Raw genomic sequence first — 24,264 nt, 5'->3', positions numbered from 1 at the left:
TGGTAAGAGTTTGGTCTTTGGGGCGTCTGCCGGCTATTGTCTGGCAACAATCATTCAATTATCCTTTGAGTGTATCACAAGAACAAGTTCCAGTGGGTTTCAGGAGGTTATTTTTCCAGCTATAGGCTAGTCTAGCTGGTAAAATTGGGTCTTTGAGGGCGTCTGGCGGCTACCCCCTCCCCCCCCCCACCCCCACCATTTAAAACGTCTGGCAACGGTCATGCATATATCCTGTAAGTGTAAAGAACAAGTTCCAGTGGGTTTCACAAGGTTACTTGTTCAGCTAGGCAAGCCTAGCTGGAAAAAGTTTGGTCTTTAAGGGCGTCTGGCGGCTACCCCCCACCACTTAAAACGTCTGGCAATGGTCATTCATTTATCCTGTAAGTGTAACGAACAAGTTCCAGTGGGTTACATTAGGTTACTTTTTCAGCTAGGCTAGCCTAGCTGGAAAAATTTGGGTCTTTAAGGGCGTCTGGCGGCTACCCCCCACCACTTAAAACGTCTGGCAATGGTCATTCATTTATCCTGTAAGTGTAACGAACAAGTTCCAGTGGGTTTCATGAGGTTACTTTTTCAGCTAGGCTAGCCTAGCTGGAAAAATTTGGGTCTTTAAGGGCGTCTGGCGGCTACCCCCCACCACTTAAAACGTCTGGCAATGGTCATTCATTTATCCTGTAAGTGTAACGAACAAGTTCCAGTGGGTTTCATGAGGTTACTTTTTCAGCTAGGCTAGCCTAGCTGGAGTTGGGCCTTTAAGAGCGTCTGGCGGCTACCCCCCACCACTTAAAACGTCTGGCAATGGTCATTCATTTATCCTGTAAGTGTAACGAACAAGTTCCAGTTGTTTTCATGGGGTTACTTTTCCAGCTAGGCTAGCCTAATTTTGGGGGGTCCTTTCTGTGGCTCTCCTGGCCACACCCACCACCGATGACCAGCCAGACGTGCATTTCCATACTCAGGGGCATACGTACTAAATTGCTATACACATAAAAATTGGTAACCTTTTCAGCTAGGCTGACCCCCGCTGGCTCCCGGACTATAATCCACCAAGTGGAAATGGTCCAGAGAAGAGCTGCGCGATTCACTTTAAATCGCTACCATAACACCTCGAGTGTCACCAAAATGCTACAAGAACTTGATTGGACCACTCTGGAACAGCGCAGAGAAAATGACAGGCTAATTATGATGTACAAAATACACAATAATCTTACTCCTCTTTCAGCACAGGACTATCATACAGGCTACTCAGTTGACGAGAGCCTCGCAACCACACTCCTATCAGGTACCATATTCGAGAACTGAATGGCATCGCCATTCATTCTTCTCAAGAACTGTAAGGAACTGGAATTCCCTGTCGTCAGAAATTGTTTCAGCGCCATCTGTGGTATCATTTCGAAACCGTCTAACGGTTGATCACAGTGGCTAGCTATTTTCGTCAAATTTTCTATGTGCTTGTAAATATCTGTAAATAAATTGTATTATAATGTAAATAGCACCAGTCTGCAAGAATCTTCAGTCTATTGAAGGAGGGAGACTTAATCAGAAGAAGAAGAAGAACTGGAGCTGTCTCACAGATAGGAAGACTATTGATTCATGTGGCATTGCATCATGACTCGTCACTCTCAATGGAAGATATGTCTTTATGATGGTAATTACTTTTCGCTATCCCTACATACAAACGATGGGCGGTAGACAATGGTAAAGGCACGGGGGTGCGCGAATAGAAATTGCTCAAATATTGCTGAAATAGATATCAAAATTACTCGACTGTACGTGTCTGTACGCTAATCTGACATATCAATTTATAAAGAACTATACTTGAAGATGATACCATATTAGTTTCATTTGGCGGAAATAAGGAGAAAAGTGATAAAACTGGCTTTCCATGAGGGTAAAATTTCAAACACTTTCACAAAAAACAGCTCAGATTTACACTTTTGCACATATTTTCGAACGAATTGACTTTTGTTTTATATGCTTTATCATTAGGTGAAATTTCATTGCATTTGATATATAAACGAGCAGCATATACCCGATATTATGTTAGCGTTGAAAATGAATCTTCAGATTGCTCAGAAAGAGGGCGGCTTCAAGCATCGAACATCAAAGGCACAAATGCACCTGTGGAATTATTTTGTCCATCCATAGAAAACTGACAGCTGATTGAATATAGTCAGTTGCACTGTTCTCCTGTGACCATCTCTCGAACCTCCTTGGTAGTACCGAACAGCTCTTGCTTGCTGCTGCTAGTTTACTACACTATTCATATCAGCTGCGGGTGCGCGCGTACGTGCCAGTGCAGTACATGTAAGTGCTGAACGTGCAACGGCAAACAGTTCAACCAGTTCAACAGAGCTGCAGAGGAGGAGTGCAGAGAGAAAACGCGCGCGCAAACGGCGCTCTGTTGTGATCTGTTTGTGGGGAAATTACAGAAAATTTATTGAAATCATGGATAAAAACATTGATATCGACTAATCAGTTCATACCCATGTTATTGCTCAGCGGCTGCAGTTTCAGAGACCCTCTACTTCGAGCGGCATGCGTCAAAGTGGACTATGCAAACTGTAACTTGCTGTGTGCTTTGGGAAGCGGCGTCCTGACAATCGTTCGTGAGTAGTCCCATACATGTTGTTTCATGTAGTATGTAGGCTACCTTGAACCTTGAAGATATAATCCCTTCTTCTTCTTCTTCTTCTGATTAAGTCTGCCTCCTTCAATAGACTGAAGATTCTTGCAGACTGGTGCTATTTACATTATAATACAATTTATTTACAGATATATACAAGCACACAGAAAATTTCACGAAAATACTAGCCACTGTGATCAACCGTTAGACGGTTTCGAAATGATCCCACAGATGGCGCTGAAACAATTTCTGACGACAGGGAATTCCAGTTCCTTACAGTTCTTGGGAAGAACGAATGGCGATGCGATGCGGGGATCCCGATGCGGGGATGGCGGCTTGTCCATATAGCGTAAAGCTAAACTGGGATGGGTGTGCGGCAGTAGGTGACAGTGTAAGAATAAGAAGAGTAGGTGACAGTGAGAAAGTTGTAGACCTTCTATGTGCAATAAAAGGGTGACTGTGCAAGTAAAATCCAGGGCTGGGTTTAGACTAGCCTGGATCCCACAACAGGAGGCTGCATCCCTCCGATGACAGGTAGGGCGGCCGGCGGCCTCCTGGAAAGCAGCAATTGATGTAACGTTAATGATGGTGCTGTGACTGCAAGAAGAGGTAGAAGTCTACACACTTGTAGGTGGTTCCAGATCCTGATTGTGCGGGGGTAGAAAGAGTATTATTTGTAAGCATCAATGGTTGCTACAGCCTTTACAGGAACTTCGTATCGTACTTCAGAAGGTCACTGACTGTGTCTGCCGAGATATTTGGCCGGGGTTATGCACTTGTCAATGTAATGACGCACCCCACTATCCCCGGACATGGGTGCGTCATGGTCATTTTTTGACTGACCACACGGGTTTTTGACGGACACCACAGTCACTTTTTTGACGGACAAAACGCTGCAAGTGACGAACACCACAATCACTTTTTTGACGGACAACACGTTGAAAGTGACGCACACCTCGGTCACTTTTTTGACGGACATCCTCGGTACATTTGACGCACCCCCGTAAATACTGAAACGATTTTTGCATACGTTTTATTCAAGCAATTTCATTTTCTTTTGGTTCTTAAACATAATTTGTAAAAGTTTCGGCAAGTTTCCCTTACCATGGCCCTGTAAGCACTGTACCGTCATTCACCGTACATCACGCTGCTGCTACGATATTCCGTACAGTAGTACTGTATGTATTCTGTGCATGCAATCCATACATGACAATCACATAAATGTGTGCAGATGCGCTGTGTGTGCGCGGCCATTGCTAGTGCCGTGGATGCATACTGCTGCAGCGCAGCGCAGGTACACACCACGCCACGGCATTCCCGCGAGTAACTCAGCCTAGTCGCTCGCTGTACATAGAGATTCGCACAGGGGTTCAGCGTCGCGCGTCTGGTCGGGCTATTCCGCGAGCAGAAAATGGCATGCGGCAGGCAGTTTCTTCTGCTGCCGCTTCTTTTACTGTCAAAAATTCGCCTTTGTCACCACAGAACATTATTTAGACGCACATTGTATTGGAATGTAAACGAACTTTCTTCGATAGCAATGTGTGTTGGTGTTGCATCGCAATATGCAATAGGCACTAAGTGTTCGACAGTAAAGGTTGAACTACAAGTTGTTACATCGCTTGAACAGTCCCTGGTTCGAGATTGAGTGTGCATGATTTCATGGGTTTGTTGGAGGGAAAATGTAAGGAGAAAGGGTGGCTTTTAAATTATTTGCTTGCCAGATTCTGGCGAGCATTTTTCCCTCTTATTCCAAAAGGTTTCCCGACTTTGATTTTCACTTGCCGCGGGAAAGCGCTCACTGTAATTTCACTCGCGGTACGTGTATCCGGTACTGGTAGCGTGCAAAAATGCGTGCAGTTTTCCATAGCCAAGTGACATACCATGACGCACCCCTTGGTTCAAAATAATGCGTGTTATTTTCCATAGCCAAGTGACGTACCATGACGCACCCCTCGGTCAAAATTTTGACCGACAATGATGGGATTTTGACGCACCCCTCGGTCAAAAATTTGACGGACAAAGCTGGCAAAATGACGAACACCTGGGTCACAAATTTGACGGACCAAACGAGGAAATGACGCACCCATGTCCGGGGGTAGTGGGGTGAGTCATTACATTGACAAGTGCATTACAGTCAGTGTATAGTACACTGGAAGTGGGATATTGACATGATGAATCTTGAAGAACATCGTGAACATGGTGCATTGTGCAAGAAGTCTGTGGGTGTGTAAAATGTACGGTGTTCAAAACCAACCCAAGCCCTGAAAAGAACCCGATTCTTTCTCTTGAGACATTATCTTGTTGTACACGGCAATGGGGTAGTGGAGTCAGCGTTGCAGAGTACACACTGACTGATGACTGGGGTCCACGATCCACATACAACTGAATCATGTGTGTGAATAGACGTCTAACTATCTACTAAATTAGTTTCATTTTAATTTACGAAAATCACCGACAGCATCAAAAGCACCGTGCCTGTGGTTCTGTGGCCGTGTGTATCCGTGACCGTGCCGTGGTTCGTGACTCGACTGGGTAGGCCCTCTAACCCGGGGGCGCTCCTTAACACAACTGTGTATACTGTGGGAGCGCCCTGAGTCAAAAGAGTTCTAACTTCTCTATCTCTGTAACAGAAAGAAACACAAATTTTCGCACCTCCATAAGTTTCGTATCTTACCAGCAAACAGATACGTTTCTTACCTTTGATACTACGATGTGGTCTATATAAGCGATACGTTCACTTGTTAATTTCCACACTGATCCCATGTGGTCTTGAAAAGACGTTTTTGTATGAGTTTGTCTCCACACCTCCTGTTCATTCTTTGGCTTTCGATGCAACCTTTGTGTGGCACTTTGCGCATTGGCGATATGAATACGCATGAGAGTCGCGATGATTTTAGCCTTTGAACAAGGCCCTTTCACTGCGCGCTGTGTAGTGGTGAGCGAAAGGGTTCAAGTGAAAGGCGCCCACACCAGCAGAGAGCCATCGGACGCCACACGATGTCGCGCAGTAAGAGTGCCTGGTCAAAAAGGCTACACTGCTACCGACTCGTGCAAGCGTAGAAGTTTCAAATCCGTCTTTCAGAGTAGTTGTCATTCACGCAGATCCTTTCTGACCGAATCATTTCAAGTCATCGATTTGGACAGAAATGGGCTATTAGCGGACTACAACATGTATTATGTTTCCCGTATCCTGTTGTCAATAATTGGACTACATAGGGAAGTATTGAAATTGATGCATTTTTTAGTATTTAAGGTGAAATTTAGCCACGATGCTACGCCTTCCCAGATCCAAAATCCTACAATCCTACAATCCTACAACGCTTTGCGTTGGGGCTCAGGCCCTAGAACGCTATTTCCATAGAGTAAGGCTTCTAGCCCTTGGCCTTGGCTCATAAACAGGCCCTACACACAATGTAATTATACCAAAAAATCAGCAATCACCAAATTGTCTGTGTAGGCCTAGGCCCTATGCCTACTGTATATACAGTGTATAGATAGTATAAGTAACTGCGACCAGTCCAAACGCGAAGAATTCAGGCTGCACATACATATGTATAGGATATTGAGTCATGTACAGTGTATGGGGCAGTATGGCCCCTGAATTGCAACTTAAGTACTAAATGTTGCTTCAATTTGAGCATGTAGTCCAACTGTTGACAACACTTACCTGGGAATGCTTGGTTCCTCCAATAGTCCCTTTCTGTCAAAATCGATGATCTGGTCAAGAGGAATCTGTGAGAATGACCACTGCTCCGTTCGATGGATTTGAAATCTGTGCACATGTGGTAACAATGATAACCGGAGTGCAATGTAGCCTTTTCAAAAGGCCTTCTCGCTGTTCACAAGGCCCTCTCGCTGTATTATGTTGCTTTCTGGGCGAGTAAAGAAGCGATCACAGCTAGGCACGACAGCTTGAGAGCGAAAGGGCCTTGTCTTAAGGCAAAAAACATTGCGCCTTTCATGCATATTCATATCGCCTATGATATTCATATCGCCTATGCGCAGTGTGCCTTGCAAAGGTTCTTTCGAAAAAGTACGGGAGGAACGGGGAGAATGGAGATGGACTCGTAGAAAAAAGTTTTTTCAAGACCATGGGATCAGTCTGGAAATTAGCATGGCGGGTAAGAATTACAAACTGTAGATAGGAAATGTAATGTACAATTGTACATGTATAGTATAAAAGTACTTGCCTTTTGCTGATGAATTACGTAACTTATAGAGGGGCGAAAATTTGTGTTTCTCTTTCATCGTACAGAGATAGTGCTGCGTTGACTCAGGGCGCTCCCACAGTATAACTGTGTACAAGGAGTGCCCCAATAGGTGTATACAGCATGTAGTATACGCGTGTAGTGAACTACCAACTTAATTGTACATGTACAGTGTATCACATTTTTCTACAAATGTTGAAAAGGAGAAGAAATACTATCTTTCGTACCATGGTATCTACATGTACATAGTATGTGTACAAATGAGCTTGTGTGTGTGTGTACACATAGCTCTAGAACTGTAGTGGATGTCTAGTTACAGTGTAACTCACTAACTGTGAGTGTGAATTAGACCAAATTTGTTCTGTTCATTCCAGGTGAGAAAAATTGAGAGACTGCTCCAGGATGGTTGAGCCAAAAGAGAAGACTGCCAGAAAGCAGTCAGGTAGTGATGGACGCAACTCGGTGGACTTGACCTTTGAACCCTGCATATTTGGGAAAGCTAAAGTCTGGCTGCCAGTGGATCTCATTGAAGATGTGAGTGCCAAGCTCTTTGCCTTATTAAACATGCTCTACTATTCTTCTGTGCTTGAGAGAAATGATAAACATACAATGGTGTATATGTACATTAGGTCAGGGCCCCATTTCATAAAAGATGATCTCTTTAAAGGATAGCAACTCTTGCTGGAATGGCAACTTTCAATACAGTAGCATCAGCCGATCAGGAAGCTGGATTCTTGTCATTACCATGACAATTGCCATTCCAGCAAGAGTTGCTATCTTAAGTTAGAGTTTTTATGAAGTGGGGCCCCAGACTATTGATAACCCTGATGGTGATGATGATAATGATGTCTGTGATGCAGATATCTTACATGTTTGCAAGTGTACGAGCATGGTGGTAATGACCTAGTCAAATGCTTTATACTTCATGTTGCATAGAGAATATAAAGAATCTCTCTGATTCAAGAATTATTTTTGCCCATTGGGATGCATGCATGTACGTTTGTACATTTGTAACACTCAAGTATTTTCATGATTTGCTGTGTGGAATCTTCTTGATTTTGATTCTTTAATTATAATCGGCAGCACTGATATTGATTCCCTGTGAATATGTTCAGTGTTATACCCCCATTCCACTGAGATTTTTTTTTCCCATCGGTCACTCGTTGAAAGTAAAGTTTGTTGCTTCCCGTCACCCACCAAAGTGTGTCAGATCGCAGTCTGATGAATCCGACGTGTATTGGTCGACTATCAAGTCAGTGTCAGACGTGTCAGACACGTCAGGCATGATCGTCATTGGACGATCTTCCCTCATTGGATCATGCCCGGCATGTTTAACACCGACCTGATAGTCAACCAACACAAATCGGACTCGTTAGACTGCAATCCGATACATTTCTGTGGGTGGCCGGAAGCAATAATCTGTGTTTCCGACGAGTGACTGATGAGAAAAAATCTCTATGGATGGGGGATCGTAGTCATGTTGTTCTGGGAGTAGAAATTGCAATCCTCAGTGTACAATGTGTACAGTGTGTCTTGAACATTCAAATGTGGCTTCAAGAATCTACAATTGTACAATGTAGTGTACTCTATCCACCAAATATTTCGGGAGGTTTTTATTTTTTGCAAAATTATTGACTCTGATCTGGACATGAATGTGACGTGCAAGCATACATTTCTCCATTCAGTACTGTACTCCATGATCAAGAATTTAACCACTCCTGAAATTGCCGTGAAGTCACGACTAGTGAAAAATTAGACTTGCTGAAGTAAATGTTGTATGCATGTTATGTACAGTAACTCATTTCCTTCAAGATTCAGTTCATTTGTACTTTCCTCTTACAGCCACTGATTTTCAAGGATGTCCTAAGCCAGAAAGTGTGGGACTCGTCACTGAGTGATGAAGAGAGGAAAAAACTGCTTGGACTCATGCCGTCTTTCCCTGACAGTGATGAAGAAGAAAAGAAAGAGACACTAAGGTAAATTATGAAATTGATCTTTGTGATGATATCATTCCAATCAGCAATGTCATTTTGACATTAACACCTTCATGAAATACTGTGCAAATCTGTCCCCATCAACAGATGCTGTCAGCACCGTATTCATTATCTTAGAGTGTGTTTTTATCTCTTTAATTTGACTGCCTGTCATATGTCATCTTGTGAATAACCAAGGACAGTTTCATCACTTTGTGATATGAATTTTTCGTCAGTTTCGTTTTCAGACTTCATACTACAAATTGTAGGTGCATGATGTATTTTTGTTACCTTAACTGGATGTGCTCTCCAGTGAAGACCATGCCAATTGTTAAAGGGAAGGTAAACCCAAAGAACAATGTGGATTGAGTGAAAGCAGCGACATTAGTGGAACACATCAGTGCAAGTTTGAGGAAAATCGGACAATCGATGCAAAAGTTATGAATTTTTAAAGTTTTGGTGTTGGAACCGCTGGATGAGGAGACTACTAGAGGATATGACGTATGAGTGGACAACAATACAAAGAAAATATAAAGGAAATTAAACAAAAATTCACTTTTCTAGAATTATGAAAGAGCAATGGACCAACCGCTTTCAGAAAGCAGGGGGAATAATTGCTACCCTTAACATATGTCAATATCAAGTTGATGGAATTTGCAATTTTCATGAAAAATTGATTTTTGCAGAATTTTCTTTATTTTTTCTTGGTATTGTTGTCTACTCATACGTCATAACCTCTAGTAGTCTCCTCATCCAGCGGTTCCAACATCAAAACTTTAAAAATTCATAACTTTTGCATCGATTGTCCGATTTTCCTCAAACTTTCACTGATGTGTTCTACTAATGCTGCTGCTTTCACTCAATCCACATTGCTCTTGGGGTTTACCTTCCCTTTAAACACACATCACAAGGCAATAAAAAAAGAGTAACAATGACCCTCATTCGAGAGTTCTAGTCCTTCAAGTGGCACATTTTTATGTAGTGCCAGCCAGATGTGACAGCTTGGCTCACAACCCACAAGAAGTAGGCCACAATGAATTTCCACTCTTCAACATGGTTTCAAAGAGTAAGCTCTGTAGTTGTACATGTATAACTTGTCAAATGGGACCATCCAAACCCATACCAAAAGTACCTCTAATGAGAGTTAGGAGGTGCAGTTTCACAGAAAAGGGAGAAAAGGGGATGTAAAGATTATGGTCACTCAGGCATGCTGTGCAAAGTACAGCGTGTCAATGAAAATCCCAGCGTTTTAAACCACCAAATTTTGACAGCAGGAAGAGACTTCTCTTCCAGTTAAGACAAACTTATAAAAATTGAGTTGCTCAACCCAAATGTTTATTGGTCCCGCCTGGCAGTCACTTATGCCATGCTTTGTTCTTTTCGTTTTGACAAACCTCCACCTCCTTGACGTAGGATGCTCTTTGGTGGGGATAACTTCAAGTTCGGCAACCCCTTGGCGACATTCCAGGAGAGACTGAGGGCGGGCTTCATGAATCCAGAAATTGCCGAGCTGGAGCAGGCCCACCGGAAGGCCACGTACCAGGACTATCGGTTCACCCAGCAGAGGCGGCTGCACCGTCTGCTGAAGGAGGTCCTGATATCCAGACAGGTAATGGAATAGATAAACAATGCACCCTCCATCCCCCTAAAAAAAGATCTCAACAACCAACAAACAAATAGACAAAAGCACTTAGAAACAAACTGAATTCAGACCACATAATCTATAGCTTAGGCAAAATTCTAGATGAGTGAAGGCATGAATTGGCTCAGTTCCAAGAGACAGAAAGAGAAAAATTATACATATAATGCATACATGAGAGATTGGGGGAAGAATTCAGGCTGAAGTTGTCATGAGCTCTGCCAATTTTGCTTAAAAAAAACAAACAAACAACAAAAAACAAAAAACAAGCAAACAAACAAAAATTACATATTTCACGAGAGTGCTCGAAGATATCAAGGCTTTTTTTTTATTCCTCATCAAAAAATATGCCTTTCTGTGAAAAAAGAGAAAAAAAACAACAACTAAAAACTAAGTTGTTATGCATACTAGAACATTTCAGTTTGATTTAAACATGAGGCAAAAATGCTTTTACAGGGTGAAATGTTCTATTTATGTAACTGCTACTTTCATCACTATACTGTATGAAAAGGATATTTTAACAGTATTTTATTTATAGCACTTAATATTCATATACATGAGTTCTCATTATGTTCTGTGAGTGCGAAATCGATCAGTCTTTGATGTTTTAACAACTATAAAGCAAGTATTTTGAATGCATTCATTGTAAATAACCATCAACATCATGTTTTCTAGGAGCTGCTGGAAGCAGTGATGTTCACGTCACCATCAGCTCCGATCCCGGTCAAGCGGAGACTGTATCGAAACGACAAGACAGTTGATGGGGTTGTGAATAAGAAGTACAAAAAGTAAGATGGCTACTCATAAGCATGCCCCGCAAAGTAATTGATCAAGATACTAATATTCTTTCCTCTTTTTATTTTCAAAAGTGATACAATGTAGAATTATTATTTTTTTAATATAGTTTAGACAAAAAAGTTATGGTAAGTGAGCTATGATTTTCAAAAGTTGTTTGTTAGTATTTTTTTTTATAGTTTTGTTTGAATGAATGCTAGTTCTACATTATGCTTGTGTCCTACTTTTGCTTGGAGAAAAATGATCATTTACCCACAGTTTTAATGCAAAATAATATTTAGGCCTAATGATTGCCTATTCAAATCATTCATGGAAAGTCATGGGACATGTACAAATTGTACAATAAGAGTTAATTTTCTTTAATTTTTCCATGAAAGTGATTGTATAAATTTAACCGTGCCTTCTTGTATATTAAAACTTGATCTGTGTTTTTCAAATCTGACTAGCAGAATGCTCACTGTGCCTGCAGAACTGCTGGGTAATATTTTAGCTTTGTGGTATGACCTCTTGTGTTTCCTTAAACAGGCACGGCGATATGGTGCAATTAACTTGCCTAAAGCATTACACCTCAAAGCCTCATTTGCATAAAGTAGACAGCCTGTGTACTCAAAATTGCAGGGGAAGTGTTGCAGGACAATCACAATATCACACCTCAGAAGCCATCAAATGATTAAAGCTATACAGCAAATTGAAGAAGAAACTATTCTCTGACTCGCAATGTTAGTTATTTTGGGTTTTATTGAGGATAAGACTGAAAATAATGTCGAAACTTAGCTTCCAAAACAGAAAATTTGGTCTCATAACAAGTGATATTTTTTCACATTTTCCTTCATTGCTCCAAAATGAAACTGTGGTATATGACTTATGGTAGTATATCCATACTATGTTCCAAATACAATCTTTTCTGTATCATTTGGCACACGGATATGTCCAGAAAAAACTCGAGATCACTGTCACTTGTGACCCACGTAAAATCAATAGCGTAAGCGGCATGCAGTCCGATGTATCGGTTTTCGTGCTGCGGGAAACAGTAGAAGCACATTGCAGGGTTCCTCTCTTGCCCACTCACCACCTTGTGGACCGAAAACCGAAACCTGTGGCATTGCACCGAACCTGACACTGCTGATTGGCTAAGCGTGCACTGACCAGTAGAGAACGCATGCACAAGAGGATGATCTAGTTGTGCATGTCCAGTATTTTCTCTTAAATTTGGTTGCCTTTTTGCTCTTTTTTTCACCTAACTACTAATTGCTCCAACATGAAACTTCACAGGTAGTGAGTCAGGTGTATACAGACTAGCAATATGTTAATCAAATGCATATTCATGCAGGCGCAGACTTATATCCAGAAAAACTCGTAACCCTTTCCCACGGTCGAGTCAAACAGAAAAACACACATATCTCGAAAGATACATCAGCATTTTCGCCCAAAAAATCATATGAAGGATGATATATCCATATTAGATATATGTTTGAAGTTTCAAGGGATTTGGTGGTAAAATAAGATAGATACGAGGAGGTGAACTTTCAAGATTTTTTTGTCCTTCAGTTAATTGCACCGTATCGCCGGGGCTGTAAAGCTGTGCTTGTCATGAGTCGCTTTCATTTGGCCTGAATTTAAGTCTAAAATTCTTTCAGAATAATTAACTCTTTTTACCCCACATTGTATTTCAATGATTTAAGGCAAAGAACACATGTTTTTGCAAAGGGCAAATGTCTGGTACACTCGGTAATGCAAATTCTTAGCCTGACAAGCTGGAGGTTGTAACCTGCACCCTGTGCTTGTAGGCTGACGACATCACCTCCATTTCAAGTTGTCTCAATGTTAGCCAAGGATGTACACTGTTGCACTTTCAAATGGTATCTCTAGATAGATTATGGATCAGAATTAGATAAAAGTGGATGTGCTGAAGAGAATTTCTACTTCCGTGTTGTTTATATTTTGATGCTATTTTTTTTTCTCGCATATTTTTCTTTTTTTCTTACTTTCTTTTATCATTCATCTACAGTAAAGCCTGTCTAAAGCAGCCACCCAAAGGAAACCAAAAAAGTTGCCATTTCAGACAGGTGGCCACTGTTGACAGGTTCTTTAACATGCTTTTTCTCTTGGAGGGAATCATGTTAGTGGCCATATGTGGCAGGTGGCTGCTGTAGACAGGTGGTTGCTAAGACAGGTTCGACTGTATTTCTATGATGTTATTCAAAGATTTCATGTTGAATGCTCTCATTTTGTCATGATACAGGATGCTGGCTTCTTCCAAGGAGGATGAAACGGTAAGAGTGGACAGATGTTCTTTCTAATTTTAGCATTGATTTCTGTAATTTTCATTTTTCTCAAATATTGGGCACAGACATAACTCATCCACTGAGGAGGACTTATAAAAGGGTATTACTCTTATTTTATACCAAGAACAGGTCGGAAAAAATTATTTCTCAGAAGATAAAAAGAAAATTTAGGAAATCTTATGTACAAACCAAATGGACAGTCACTCAACACCTAGATCAGACAAAATTGCTAATTTGTCTGACTCTGTAAATTTTTACAATTCATAACTTTTTTTGTGTGTATGTGTTTGTGTTTGTGTGTGTGTGTGATTTTGTTTTTTCTCAAATTTCTGCTGATATAAACTTCAATTTTTTTGATAACATAAAAAGCAATATGATATTAGAATGGAATTCCCATTTAATCTCCCCGATGTCTTTTCCCTCCTTACCCCACAATCTACAGCTGTCAGAATCGTCTGATGAGGATGAATTTGCTCCAGGTAGGTATTGCTGAAGCATATAATTTTTTGTAAGATGGATAATGTCGGCAGGTGTAATTCCTCGGGAAGAAGGGACTTTGATGACACTCATGTGAGGGAGATATTTATTTATATTTTTTTCTCTCTCTCACTTTCTCTTTTTTGTTGTTGTAATGACAGTGAAAAAATATATGTGCAGATCAATTAAATTTTGTAGAGATTTGTAGACAAATATTAAGAACTGTGCAGCTGGTTGATTGTCAAATATTTATCCTGTATTTGTTTTGGTTTGCATATTACTGTATTGCCATACCAGTTGATGTTTTCACGAAACATTCACTTTTATGGTACATTTCAATACCTGCATGTTCTTCAGAGGAAGTTTTTTTTTTTTTTTTTTTTTTTTTTTTTTCAAGGTAAGTTGATATTGCACACCTTAGTCTGTAGGAAAATAATCCGGGAAACACACAGAAAAGTCATACATATGATAACTATATTTAGTTTGTAGAGTTTTCAGCGCCATATTTGGAAGACAATATTTTCAATGAATGCTATTGATAATGCACATTATTTAGAGTCCTATGTTATATCTATGAGACATTTCACTTTTACCTGTTGAACATCGTTGGTCCCAGTCGTACCTGGTGCTAGGTTTGATTACCCGCTATGTCCCTCTTAACGTGATCATGCTAATCCTTGCTAATTAGTGATACAATCATTTATTGGGATTATTCTCGCAGTGATTTCTGAATGAACAGTAGATAGACTTTCAGAGTATCGTATACCATAGTATGGATACTATTCATGATAGTGTACCGTATGTAGTATTTTCATCACCACACGAGTGAATGATATGAAGAATATATGGTTTTATGTATAGTTTGTTAGTGATGTATTATGAAAAATGTTTGTTTCGGTAAATACATTTCACAGAAATGAATGGTCATCAGAAGGGCCACATGGACATTCAGCAGATTGACGCCATGCTTGAGCCGAAGTGGACTGACTACTGGCCGGTGGAGCTGGATACCCAGGAGGAAACCCACACACACTCGACCTTTGACCCCAAACCAGCTTCCATCGGAGAAGGGGGAATTGCAGAGACAGGTACAGATTTTAAACTTGTGCGAAACAACAACAAGGCAGTGCAAATTGTTTTCCTTGTTCATTGTCACATTAACAGGAAATACCTACCAAGTACTGGTATTCATTTTACTTGTGCAATGCAAGCATGTGAGCGGGTTTATAGCACCCTGCTTGAGCTCCATTGTGCTGTGGAGAAGCTTGCGTTTGCCGAGTGTCGTAGAGAAGTTTCAGATTGACACATTACCTTCTGTGTAAGAGGGATTCAAATTCAAATATGTCCAGTAATAATAAATGCTTATCACAAGTTGAATATAAGAAGCGTTTCTTCATAAATACATCATTCAAGTCTTGTCAATTATAGATATTTGTGATTAAACCTGCTAAAAACACAGAAAGCAATATGAAAATAAGGAATATTCCTTGTTCTGCAACAAGTGAGGTATGATTGAAAGTTGTTGTTGTTGTTTTTTTGTGCTATATCTGATGGTAGACTTACTGTATTTAAAGATCTTTAAATATGACACTTAATCCATTTCTTGATCAAACTCTTCAAATGTATACCAGGAGACCCTGCATATAAATGTGTACTATGTTGCCATTTATTATCAGGATGCTGAGTTTATGGTTTACTACTGAGATGACAATCAATGTCAATTGCACAATTTTTCACTCTGCGTAACAAAACAGTGTAGAGGGGGTGCTGTTTATTCTATTTTTGCAGTATTGTATATAAAAAGCGTCTGGCCAACTCAGTTTTCTGCTTTTGAAGCCTGAGATTGGTCAATAGCTGACATCTTGACATACAGGGAGCCATGATCTTACTGTACCAAAGAGAGGGCATACTCGGTGCTTATTGTCAACTACGCTCTACTTAGTTGGCTTTTATGTTAACTACTCTCTACTAAGCTGTCTTTTTTTTATGACATGGGAACATACACACTAACAGAGACTCCAACTCTCCCACTTTCGACGGGAAATCTCCCGCTGAAAGCCCATTTTTGCAAAATCTCCTGTTCTTCCGCTTGAAATAATTTCTAACTTAGTGTCATCGTATATTGAAAAATAAACCTTAGATAGCATGAGATAACATCTAGAACCCTAGAGCTGGACCCCTGCCATAAGGAACTTCGGGCACATCAAGTTGGAGTCTCCTGTTTGCTAGGGGTTTCAGGCGGGAGAATCTCCAGATCAGAAGGTGCTTGGGGTTGGAGTCTCTGCACTAACCCTCTAACGCGTAATACACCAAGTAATGACATAGCACCCAATTTAGCAGTTGGCCAGACTCTCTTCATATACGGCACTTTGGCTTTGGTTGTCGATGTCTTTTTCAGACAAGATTTTTTAGTCACATGTACTGCCACATCATGTTGTATCTTGCATACTATGTGGAAAACTTAATACATACTGTTAAAACAAACAGTTATTTCTGAGCATCCTCTCTCCCTCTCTCTCTCTCCCCTTCCACTCATGCACCTAGTCAAAGGGGCGGGGTCACCAGCCACCCCCTCCCAGCCAATCAGAATCAACCAGCAGCAGTACATCAAGATGCTGGAGGACTACCAGGACAGAATGGAGGATGAGCATCTTCAGGTAGATGATTTATTTCCCATGTTTCCGTGGCAACAACAGCAACCGTCTTAAACTATAGGTTTTTAAGTGCTATTCCACACCACATTTTAATGAATTCAGTAAAATTAGGTACCCAACATGGTAAGGGTTTCAGTGAAATTGAACCGTAAATTGGAAAGTTGTGGAATTCTGAAGCTTCACTTGTTCAAAGAAAACCCCAAGTACATGTACCCCTAGCCATGATACTCAACATTCTAATTGATCTTGTAAGATTGGAAGTCGCCTTTAAAAATGGAACATTGAAAGTAGAATTATAGATTTTTACGAGGGGCATGTTTGATCAGCGGGGACTAATTTAAAAAGCTGAATCTGGAGACCTCTTACAATTCTATGATTCTGAATGCTGTGATTGAGGTACACATCGTATAAGAAAATTCCCTTGCACTATTTTGCATGACCATTGTAAAGAAGTGATGTTTCAGTTAGAATTTGTATGTTGTCGGAAGGTCGTGAAGTTTGCACACACTACTTTCTTCGTTTTTGCAGAAACACCCGGACCTCAACACCAAGAACATCACCCTGATGGACATTGTCACACGGGCGTTTCCAAAGCCGCTGCAGAAACTGTGTCCGCCAGGTAAGCCATGTACATCATTCAACCCCCCCCCCCCCCCATATATCTAGGCACTCAGCTTTAAAAATAACCTTGTACCTTGGCAATTAGCCAATATTTTTCGTCAGCATTCTGCAATACCTCCATCCAAACTTGAACTATACATACATACATACATACATACATACATACATACATACATACATATATCAGGGCTCGACACTAACGGTGGCCCAGTGGCCCAGGGCCACCAAAAACGCGCGTCGGGCCACCAAAATTTCAGAAATGAAGATTTTGGTGGCCCAATCGGGCCACCAAAAAGTTGGATAATTGTCTTTACTTTTGTAGATGGACAGCAGTAACAATCGGCTCCGTAAGATGCTAAAATGAATGTCAGATGTTTGCTTTTTATTTTTGAAATGAATAACGGTAATATTCGACTCCGTATGATACTAAAATAGGTGTCGGATGTTTGATTTTGCGTTCGGAAATGAATAAGGATAACATTCGGCTCCAGAAGATGATGAAATAAATGTGGAATGTTAACTTTGACGTACGGAAATGAATACTAATAGCATTCAACTCCGTACGATGAGAAAATAAATGCCGGATGTTTGCTTTTACATTGGAAAGTAAATAACAGCAACATTCAGCTCCAGAAGATGCTAAAGTAAGTGTCGAATGATCCCTTTGACGTTCGGAAATGAATAAACATGATATTCAACTCCGTATACGTGTAGATAGTAAAATAAATACCGGATGTTCACGTTCAGGTGAATGATAAGAATAATGTCTCATGTTTGCTTTTATGTTCGAATGTATATAGCAACAACATTCAGCTCCGGAAGATGCTGAAATAGATGTCGGATATTAATTTTGCTCTGACGTTCGGAAATGAACAACAATAATATTCAACTCCATATAGATAGTAAAATAGATACCGGATGTTCACGTTCAGGTTTGAAGTAAATAGGAATGTAGAAAGAATATCGAAAATATCATTTTCTGTCCTGTTGAATAGGATCAGCTGCGGAAGATGCTAAAATAAATGTGGAATGGTCCCTTGCCCTTTGACGTTCGGAAATGAATAACAATGATATTCAACCCCGAACGATGATTAAATAAATGTCGGATGTTTGCTTTTACTTTCGAAACTAAATAGCAATAACATTCGGCTAAGGAAGATGCTAAAATGAATGTCAGATGATTGCTTTTACGTTCGGAAGTGAATAGCAGTAATATTCTGCTCCATACGATGCTACAATGAATGTCGGATATTCGCTATTACATTTCGAAATGAATTACAGTATCTTTCAGCTGCGTTTGATGGTAAGATATTTAATGTCTGATGTCTGCCTTGACGTTCAAAAATGAAAAACAGTAAAATTCGGCTCCGTACAATGCTAAATTGTCAGATAATTCATTTCACTGTCGGAAGTGGACAGCAGTAACATTCGGCTCCGTACGATAATAAAACAAATGTTGGATGTTTGCTTTTTTTATTTTAAAATGAATAACGGTAATATTCTGCTCCGTACGATGCTAAAATGAAAAACAGATTATTGCTTTTAAATTTGGAAATGATTAACGGTATCAATCGGCTCAGTTAGATGCTAAAATAAATTGGGGATGTTTGCTTTCACGTTCAGAAATGAATAAGGATAACATTCAGCTCCGTAAGATGCTAAAATGAATGTCAGTTCTTTGCTTTTACATTTGAAAAAAAAAAATAATAGTAACATTCGGCTCCGTACGGTGTTAAAATACTAGTAAATATTGGATAATTGCTTTTACAATCAGAAATGAATAACGGTAACTTCCAGCTCTTTATAATGCCAAAACAGATGTTGGATGTTCACAAATGTCTGCAAATGCTCCCACTCTATCGTTTCAAACGTAAGTTTTGACCACCTAAATAGGCATCAACTTTTATAATAATCTATAAGCCTATTTGCTAAATCTTAGAACTCAGAATAATGGTAAGATGATTGAATTTTCTCTTCATTTATTTTAGACATGGGTACATGTATCACTTCTGTCGATTATTCATTTTCTATGTTCAGTAGGACCGATTTAGTATTTCTTATGTTTTTCTTGATTTTTTTTCGGGCCACCAGATTTTACTTTCGGGCCACCAAAAAATAAAAATTAATGATTTTGGTGGCCCAATCGGGCCACCAAAAATAAAAGTTAGTGTCGAGCCCTGCATACATACTTATAAAGTCAGAACACCCACTCTGGTATTTCAATGTCTCAGTCTAAGCAAGAAGGTCATGGAGACACAATAGGGCTTATGGTATTGGGCAATCCCTATTAACTGACAATTTAATTTCCTAATTCTCGCCTCAAGAATTCATGTTAAATCCTGCTCATGCACACAGGCAGATATCATTTGATACGTTCAGGGCATTGAAACTCGTGTCATACATGAGGTACCAGTTGGGAAACAAAGTGCAGCAATGGTTAAACTGAGCAAGTCAAGCTTGAGAGACGTTGGTGTTGAAGGGCGATCAGTCCGGATCACAGAGAGATTGATGTATAAACACATGAAGAGTTTGTTTGCAAAAACCGATAAGTCCAGTTTTGAAGATTTTGAAGTACGATCTCTGTCATAAATTACAAAATACTACCTTTCAAATGATATATTGGTCAATCGTATATAAAGGTATATTTTTGAAGTTATGGTCAAAAGAAGCAAAAATTTTCTTACTAATTCCCTTTATTTTTCTTGACCTTTAATCGCAAATATCTGTATTTAGCTAATATGGACTTATCGGTTTTTGCGAACAAACTCTTCACATCTTTCCTGCCTGCCAAGCATGAGAAGGAAAAGACTTTTTTTGGGAGTGTAGAGCACATCAAGAAGGCCCTACCTGCTGAATGTATCTCTCTATCCTCTAGCCCACCAAACTGAAATAAAAAATACATGCCTTAGGCTTTATGTAAGCGGGATTAGTAACATAATGCCCACTGCACATGGTATTGTTTTATGTCAATGCTGAAATAAAGTGGATGGGTCATGTACTGTGTAAACTTCATTATGCATTGCCATACCATGTAGGTAGTACATGGCACAATACTAGGCAGTATGTTTCGAAATACAGCCTGCTCATGCACTCAGCCAATGAGTGCCTGACAACAGCAAAGAATTTGGTCGGTGGAAGGAGGCAGGAAGCCAGTGGCGCATGCCCCCTCTTTTTGTTAAAACAAAAGAAATAAAAAGAAAAAAAATTGGGGGGGGGGGCACATGCGCCCCCCTTTAATGTTGTAAAGGCACCTCCCCTTTACAGAATTCCTGGATCCGCCCCTGGGAAGCCGTAGGGACTAAGGGAATTTCTTGCTTTGCAACAGGTGTACCCCCGGCATCGGAGGAGAGTCCCCCGAAGCAGGCCAAGAAACGAAAAGACAAAGAGCGCGACAAGAAGAAGAGGAAGAAGAAGAAGATGCTGGCTGCAGCCGCTGCAACGGCGGCAGCTACGGCAGTGGTGGTGGCCCCGCCCAAACCGACCACGCCCATCTCCACCGGTTCCCTTGAGGGAGTCTCGCCGGTGGATGTCCTTAGCACCCCAGAGTCTCGCCTGTCCACCAGGGACGATCTCTCCATCTCGCCTGCAACCTGCTCGCCAGCCTCTGCCGGGTCAATGTAAGTCCAGCTGCTAGATCTCAAATAGCGTGTTGCCTGGGCATCATTGTTAGCCTTCTGTAAAAGCTGTTATATTTTCTGTGAGGTTTCGATTTTTGTGAATCACTGTTTGTCCACAAGTTTAACAGACAGTCTTTCTTCCATTCATAGTTTATTGACTCTCTCAACCACACCAAGACTTCATACGATATCGTACCTCCTCCCGTATTTAATTTAGAATATCAACAAGGACCTCCACAATGCAAGGCTGCCGTAATTGGTATGTCTGTCCCTCTCTTTTATGACTAATGGTGTATTCATGTCCTAGTTACTATGTGACGGTGAGGCATAGGCCTAGCATTTTGTAGCCACCTACAGGTATGATGGTTTTCCATAGCGTAACAGGTGGATATCTTTCACAGGAAGAATTCAACTTGGCATTAATGTTCTTGTGTTCATCAGGATTAAAAAATGCACCGCACACGTCGGCTCCAGGCAACTCATTATTTTTTTATGCCATATGCATGTGCTTGTTGCATATCATTTTCATGTATATATAGAGAAATAATAATCACATTATATATTTTTGTTTATTTTTGATGTGCTCCATGACATTAAAAAAGTCATGCTATTTTCACAATCTCATGCATGTGATGATTATTTGGTTATCGTCTTTCTTTTTATGATTTTTTTTTTTTTTTTTTGCTGCCAAGAAACACCCATGAGCACATACAGTTGTAACTGCACCCCACCATGTGCATATCACCTTGTTGTTGTTTTTCTGGTATTAATCTTTGTTTTCACTCATACACGGACAGCCCTCTGCTTTGAAAAAAACAAAGAAAATAATAAAACAAAAAAGAATTATTGGCAGCATCCTACATTTTTTTTTTTTTTTTTGATTTGTGATTGTCCTGTTTTGTTCCCTCCCTGATGTATGCCTAGGGGCTTTTGTGGGACCCTCAGTGACGCCCCTAGCTCTCCAGACTCCAGGTATAACGCAGCCCATGATTACCTCCTCCCCTCATCCGCCCCACCCTCACCCGCCTCCTCAGTTTCCTCCACATGGTCTCTGTAAGCCTCCTGCAATTTCCCTCTTATTTTTACGTTCACTTTGGCAGTTACATCAACAACCTATCAAGTCCGTGTAGGGAATTTTTGCCGCACATCATTATCATATGTGACCATGCATCACAAAAGCAACAAAAAGTCACCAGACATGGATTTTTAGTTAGGGGCAGATTCTGAAAGAGCAGACTCTAAGCTTTAAATGATGTATAACTTCATTCAAATGGACTCTCCTAACCTATCTAAATATTGAAAAGAAAGCACACACTCTGGAACAGTGTGAACTGAGAAAAGAGCTTTGAAGTGTAGGGTCTATTCAAGCGCTTTTAATAAATATTTACCAAGCCGTGCTAGATGTGCAATGTCTGGGACAAAAAAAGAAAGAAAAAAGGATGTAAACTACCCGAGCAACAACAATGAAGGGATTACCAGATTAAGCTGAAATTGAGCAGATTCTATTAGCACACTCCACTCATGAATAATACCAACTTTCAACTTTCAAAGCAGTAGCATTATCCTTTCAAAAGTTAATAGAGTTGAGAGTGAAGAGTGTGTATTAAAAGGATTTTTTTAGGAATGAAAAGGGGCCTGTTTGACATACCTAATCACACCATTCTAGAAAAAAAAAAGAGTTCTAGAAAAACTGCTAAAAACACTTCCATGATCATGATCCCAAACTTAAGGATAATGTATAAGAAGAACAGCTCTTGCAGAATATGGAAAACTCAAGATTGACTAGGTTGACCCGTTTCACCCTTTGTGAGTCCTTATGTAAAATGAAGTGGTGTGACTTTTTGTTGGTTTTGTGATGCACGGTCACATATTATCAAATTGGCAACCCCAAATTGTAGGAAATTTTGCCGCAGATCATCATCATCTTGCCCATCAGTAAATTGGCTACTCTGAATTTCACAACACACCTCATATTTAAGAAAGAAATAAGATGGAATTTGTTAAAATTCATTTGTTCCTCACAAAATCAGAAAGTGTTAAACAAAGATTTGCAAAATATTACAGAGAAACACAAACTCTAGTCTTCATAAAATGCATTGCCAAATTGAATCTGTGATGACTTTAGCAAGCAACAGACACAAGAAAATCTTGCAACTAAAAACAATTATATAAACAATATAGGACTGAACAAGAGTTAAATGTTAACTCTTTTTTATGCAACTCATAAACATGAATAAAAGATGATTGATGGACTTGATAGGTTGCTTTCTCTCTTTTCACTTTCCTTTTTTTCCCCTCTTATTCTGGTTCCGTTTGATTTGGCATGTTTGTAGTTTAGTTTAGCATTTGGTTTACTACTTAGTATTCATTTGCTGTGGTATTTGGTTTATCTTTGTGATTTATTTACTTTTTCTTGCTCTCAATATTTTGCTGCCATTTGGCATATCGTTTAAGAATCAGTTCAGCTTTAGTTGTGACATTTGCTGCAGCATTTGGGTTTGCGTCTCACTAACATGTCACATATTGTTTTCCTTTGCCTGTAGTCACCAGTGTAGTGTCTGGTTCAAGCAATTTACAGACTGAGTATACTGTAAAACCAGACATTTTCACTTGCATTTTAATTTTGCGAATATCGCGATAGTGAAGATTCCTGAAATTTAAATGCACATGAAAGTTCTTGTCTATGCTGAATGCATTGAATGCCAGTTGCCATTCACAAAGATTTCATGCCGCGAAAGAGGCCGTCGACTTCAATTCGCAAAAATTTAATGCCACAAAAATTTCTTGCTTTATGGTATGGTTTAGCAGAATAGCACTTGGTTTAGCAAGTGTTAGTTCATAACATTGTTTAACATTTTGTGTAACATTTTCCATAGTCTTTGAGACATTATTTGGTTTATTAATCATTTTAGCAGTCCATCTTGCATTTGATTTGCACTTGCATTTAAAATTGTTTCATAAGTTACTTTTGCAGTTTGGGTCTGCAATTTTGCCTTGGTTTAGCTTAGTACTAATTGTGAAGCACTTGTATCAGCAATCCCTTGAGAATTTTGGTAATGCCCAAGTAGTGTACATATTTGCTTTTATCACTTCAGCAGTCATTTAACCTTTATGGATGTCTTCAACATCCACTGTGGAATGGTAGTAACTATAACATTTGCCTTAAAACTTGCCTTGCAGTTGCTTGTCTCTTCCCCCCCCCCCATACTATAATTTGCATTCACTTCTCTTCAAACAATACAGAGAAACACCAATCAATTTGGTATTGCTGCACATCGTAACAAAAAAAGAAAGAAAAACAAAACATCTTAGTATGTCGGTTTTCTGCACTTTTTAAAATTACAAGGTAAAGACTGAAAACACACATTT

At 40.0% G+C, this 24,264-nt stretch overlaps 1 pseudogene; it reads left to right on the top strand.

Moving 5' to 3' along the window:
• Positions 1 to 7,236: 7,236 nt before the first annotated feature.
• LOC139716782 (uncharacterized) overlaps positions 7,237 to 24,264 on the top strand; it is a 28,427-nt pseudogene continuing 11,399 nt past the window's right edge.

The sequence above is a fragment of the Diadema antillarum genome, unplaced genomic scaffold, assembly GCF_040938485.1.
Source record: "Diadema antillarum isolate AM-2024a unplaced genomic scaffold, OU_Dant_1.0 scf00000007, whole genome shotgun sequence".
In the NCBI taxonomy this organism is placed as follows: domain Eukaryota; kingdom Metazoa; phylum Echinodermata; class Echinoidea; order Diadematoida; family Diadematidae; genus Diadema; species Diadema antillarum.
The sequence above is the reverse complement of the archived record's forward strand: the minus strand, read 5'-3'. Positions and strand labels throughout refer to the sequence as shown.